Source organism: Trichosurus vulpecula, chromosome 3 (assembly GCF_011100635.1).
Source record: "Trichosurus vulpecula isolate mTriVul1 chromosome 3, mTriVul1.pri, whole genome shotgun sequence".
NCBI lineage: Eukaryota > Metazoa > Chordata > Mammalia > Diprotodontia > Phalangeridae > Trichosurus > Trichosurus vulpecula.
In genome coordinates, this window is record NC_050575.1 from 83,048,922 (window position 1) to 83,054,470 (window position 5,549).

Consider the following 5,549-nt stretch of genomic DNA (forward strand, 5'->3'; position numbering starts at 1 on the left):
ACATTGTCATTTTAATGAAAAAACATAAGGAATAAAATAGTTAACAATCTGCTTTAATTTCAAAACTCATTTTCTTTTGCATACAGTGAGGCAATATCTTGGTGAAATATGCAAAGCACCCTGGGATTTAATTGTGTCAGTCAGTTGTCCTGAAATGAGTTTCAGTTGGGACCATCAGTGTCAATGATAAATATACGAGAAGAGGCAAGTGTTCTTTGAGCATCTGATTGTCTCATGTATAAAGATAAAGTGAAGAGCAGCAGGAACACTACCGGGTTATATGGGGGGGAAGGGGGAGGCAGATGTTGTCAGTGAGGAAACTGCAAGTTTGCCTAGAGTCAGACCTGATTTGACAAAACTCAGAACAAAGTTTCTAGTCTCTAGCTTCTTACTTGGAGACCAAGACACACACTTACCTCTCACAGTGGCATAGGCCTAGTTTGGTAGTGGGAGAGCCAGACTGTCCTCCAAGTCCTGTAAGCTCTCTGGGCCTCAGTTTCCTCATCTGCAAAGTGAAGAGGTTGGACTAGGTATTTCCTGAGGTCCCTTCCAGTGCTAAGTCTATGATCCGTTATTCTCTCCTGCCCGTAGCAGGGAAGAATGCTGGGGTTTGGAAGATTTCGGAATCGAGCTTGGTCAATACGGGGTGGAAATCTGAGAGCATGAACTAGTTCACAGAAGTCTGGCTGAGCTTGAAGCCGTGTAGAAGAGTTCTCAGAACTAGAGCTGGCCCCATTCAGGAGGCTGAATAACACTGGTGTGAGAGGGAACAAATGTCGAATGCAGAATTGTCCCAAGGTTGGCTGTCATTGTTACTCCCTGCGCCTATCGAATCATTTTCTTTCTTTCCTTTAAAAACAGCAACTTTTCTTTTCTCCTGGCATGTAACAAGGTTTTTTAGCATGGAATTTAAAAAGGGACTTCTTCAAGTAAAGTTCATGTTGAAATCTCAGTTTAGTAAATGAAATTATAACACCTTGAGACTGGGAGGGAAGAGAAGTGGGGAAAAGAGCCCAGGATTTGGAGTCAGGGGAACAAGTTTTAAGTCCTGCCGCTATCACCTACTATCTGCATGACAAGTCACTTACTTTTTCTGGGCTTCAGCTTCTGCAACTGTAAAATGAGGGGGTTGGCCTAGATAGCCTCTAAGGTTCTTTTTAGCTCTAAATCTATGATCCTGGGGAATTCTCTTCATTAAGGGGCAGCTAGGTGGCTCAGTGGACAGAGTGCTGGGTCTGGAGTCAGGAAGACTTATCTTCAAATCCTGCCTCGGACACCTCTTTGCCGTGTGACCCTGGGCAAGTCATTTAACCCCTTTTGCCTCAATTTCCTCATCTATAAAATGAGCTGAAGAAGGAAATGGCAAACCACTCTAACATCTCTGCCAAAGAATCAGACATGACTGAATGACAACAACTGTGTTTATTCAGTCAACCACCCAGACTTTTCTTGTAACATTAATATGTGTACTAGACCTCATTTCACCATTATGAGCTATGTAATCTGGGCAACTCATTTGATTTCAGTAGGGGTAATAATACCTTATTTTCCAGATGGCCTAGGCTTTTAAGGTCTTGGGCTTATTTTATTGGTAGGGAAACCAAGACTTAGAGAGGGTAAGTGACTTTCAAGGGATCACACATGTAGTAGGTGATAGAGACCAGATTTCTGCTCAGATCTTCCCAATTCCAAGTCGAGTGCTCAAGCTGGTACCCCACCATGAATACAGTTGGTTCTGTGGTTGCTTCTGTGGTAGCTCTATTGAAATGGGAACATGTGATTTCTTATCACTTGTGTCTGTCTCTTAGACCTAGACCCACCACAATCTTCTGAAATATTATGGTACATCTTCTTTATCAGAGCTTAAGTTACCATGGAACTTCTGCTGCTGATGTCTTCTCCCTTCCCACTACAAGGACTCCCCCAAGGCAGTCACTGTGGCAATTCAGAAGCTTATCCAGAGTGGGTATAGCAATGCCACTCTCTCTGAGTTTTCTCAGGTCAATGGGTAGTGGCACTGCCAGCTTTCACCATTCCTCCTCCTCAGAAGCCTGGAGGTGTCCTTCTTTATCAATTCCACCAACATTTATTAAGTACTTCCTCCATATGAGGAGACTGAGGATAAATAGATATGATGTAGATTATGTTCACATGGAGTCTACTGGGGAGTATGCCGTGTAGATAAGTCACTATGCTACAAAGGGCAGTGAGATAACCGCAGAGGAGAAATCTAGGCAAAGTCCTAAGAGATATTGGAAAGGGAGAGATTATTTCCATTTGGGAGTAGGTGTAGTGTGGTGGGTCAGGGAAGGTTTTGTGAACAAGTTAGCTCCCGAGCTGGGTCTTAAAAGAAAGGAGGGATTTCAACAGGTAAAACCATAGCTGATTCCATTCCTGGTATTGTGGAGATGGGAGAAGGCAGGGCATGGATGAGGGGCAGACCAATCCAGTTCAACTGAAACATGGGGTACATGAAGTTTGGGAAGGAAGGGTGCAGCCAGATCTGTGGAGGGACTTGAATGCAAGTACTAGAAGTTAATACTTTTTCTCTTCCCCAGGTATACATTTTGTAGACTGGGTCAGGCTGTTCAGAGCTAGTAAATGAGTCTTAAAACCTAAGAAAAATATGTAAGTTTATTGAAAAAGATAATATCCCATTTAAAACCATTTAGAAATTTACAAAACATTACATTAGTACATCATTTTAAAGAAGATGCTCTATAGAGCAGCTAGCTTTAAGTACCAAGTATAGTGAGTAATCTTTTTTTATTTCACTACGGAGAAAGTAGCTATGGAAACTCCTGTAATGTAGAATGTGTTGGTGTCGCTCCATGTTTCCTCTCTGTTACACAAAAGAATTTTTTGCTGGATGGGATCTTTCTCCATAAAACAGAGTAACTTTAAATGTAGTACTTCGGTAAAATCATGGTGGCAGATGCTATACAGTATTTTACAATGGAGAAAGTCTGTCTTCCTGCAAGGAGATAAGTAGGGGTTTTGGTTTCTGTGTGTGTGTTATTGGTTTTGTTTTTACTGTTTTAATGGGAGTTTTGAATAACTCAGAGATCATTTTACTGGTTGGAAAAGGAAGTTGTGACAAGGCTCATCTCACTAATGATTTTGACAGGCTTGGTACTGAGGAATTCCCTTCTCTTGTTCCAGAACCAGGTCCTAGGAGCACCTGGACTGTGCTTTGGTACAGAACCATTGCTTTCCTTCCCGTTCAATTTCCGTTTGCTTGTTTTCAGAACCTAATCCTGATTCCCTTATGTTCTGGTGAAGCTAGGTGAGCTCCTGTAATAGAGCACATCCATGGGTCTACATGGGCTTGTGTAGTTGTGGATGTATAATAGGCATCTTTGTACCATAAGCTGTCATTTCTACAAGTATGTGTTTATCCACATAGAAAGGTTGGCTCCCAGGCTGGCTTCCTTAAATTATTTAGCTTAGTCCTGGGCTACCTTCCTGAAATATAGTTGATATGTGTTCAGATAAAATAGACACATTTAAAAATTAACTTAAACAAAGAATAATTAAGATGGTAAATGCACTGCAAAAAATCCCATATTCCAAAACCAAGTATAATTGAATTTTTAATTAATATTGTTTTGGATTATCCATATTATTGATCTTTTTCATAGATGGGACCATTTGAGAATTGGCTGTATATACAGAAATGCAGACATAAGTATCTGTGGCATTTAGCTATTGCTGTAATTAAGTGTGGCTTCAGGAAGAGATTATATGATAAGCATATTTCTTATAGTGTTCATTGGTTTTATTTGTGTATTCTGGGCCTTATTAGAGTCTTATTGTGTGAGTTTCGACCCTACCCTGGAAACAAGACAAAAGCAGTTTCAGCAACTCTGATGCAATTTCTTGGCAACTTTCCTGAAAATTTCCTCCTCCCACTGGAATGGTTCTGTGGACTGTACTGCTGTGATGTGGGAAGGTGACACTGTTGGTGAGGTTTTCTCAAGAGGCCTTGATTTGGGATGAGGCCAGTGCTTCCTGTGTACAACCATGAGTAGATGTCTCTCTTCCCAGAAGCTCTACCAGATGACTCTGCAACTGGTCTTTTCTGAGCCCCACATTGATCGATGCAGCAGACCATTGAATAGTCTCTATATAGCCCATATATACTTTGCATCTACCTCTTCTCTTTTCCCTGGGGTTGAAGGATGACTGCCCTAACAAGCTGCTGTTGGGTTTAATTTAGTCAGGAGGCTTTCTGACCCTTGCTCTCACTCCCCATGAATGTGCAGGAGAAATCTAATTATATTCTTTTTGAGGTGTTGTCCACCATTTAAATTAGACTGTTCTCTCAGGTTTAGAGCCTAGGGGAAAAATTAGCCATAGATACTCACAAGAAATCAGAGCTTAGTAGAAATAGGAAGTTTATCACTGTCCCAAATTCTGCAACTTCTTCCCATCAAGCCCTCATATCTAGCTCATTGTGAAGATTTATGCCTCATATTAATAAACTATAGGATCCTGAAGCTGATTTGAAATGATCAGTAAGGCTATCAGAATAGCTAAACATATGATGTAGTTATTATAAAATTGACAATACCAAAAAAATAGAAAATAATAGTTGAGACACTTGAATCTTGTGGTACTAAATATTATTTTAAAAAAAATCTCATGGGTATTTAATTGAGGCCTCAGCCAATTCAATTCAATAGCCATTTATTAAACACCTACTGTGTGCAAGGCACTGTGCTAGGTGCTGGGGATACAAAAACAAAACACTTTCTGCCCTCTAGGAGCTTACATTCTACTGGCAGGAAAGGTTAAACTCAGCCACCAAGTTGGTTGGTTTTACTTAACCGGTTTTGTCGTTGTTGTTACAAGGGAGGCTGAAAGGGGGTAGGGATGTTATAAATCACCTGATCACCTCAGGCCCAGATCATCCTAGCCCTACCTTGTCAAGGGGAACTCTGAGGATCTGTGATTAGATGGCATGTGAGCATGAGTGTCATGGCAGAAATCCTTCTTATCTTTCCTATACCATTATCATTTGCTGAAAATTCACCGGATGTCAAAATGGGCAACCAGTTATAATACTGACCAAGTTGTGTGTGTGTGTGTGTGTGTGTGTAGAATTAGGACTTCTTTGTAAGTCCTAATAACATTTCACTGTCGTTAGATTATTAAATAATTAATTTGGGTTCAAATTTCTAATTAAGGAATGAAAAAGTACCAACATATTAGGGCTACCATGCAGTTTGACCTCTTTTTGTGCTTAAGTATTGCTGATGTCTCAGAAAGCTGTGGCTTGGGGCTCTTTGTTTTCCTAGGATGCCTGAGAAGTACTCCTCGGGTACCCTCATGTCTCTGTACCTACTCCCTTTCCCTGCCTGTGAGCCTAGGTCGGAGAGTGTTTATTTTCATGATGTTGGTGGGTGAATCATTGTAGGGTACGGGGGTAATGAAAGAGCATGTGAGTGACTGCTGGCAACCTTCTTGCCCTATGAAACCAAATATGTTTGAAGGGGAGCTCTGCGAGTTGGCATTAGAGTATCTGCAAAGCCTTTAGCGAGTGGGAC

At 41.1% G+C, this 5,549-nt stretch overlaps 1 protein-coding gene across 1 annotated transcript in view; it reads left to right on the forward strand.

Annotated features, from left to right (window-relative positions):
• The window catches only part of DOCK2 (dedicator of cytokinesis 2), a 513,031-nt gene that overhangs the window by 262,050 nt on the left and 245,432 nt on the right, over positions 1 to 5,549 (forward strand). The window lies entirely within an intron of this gene.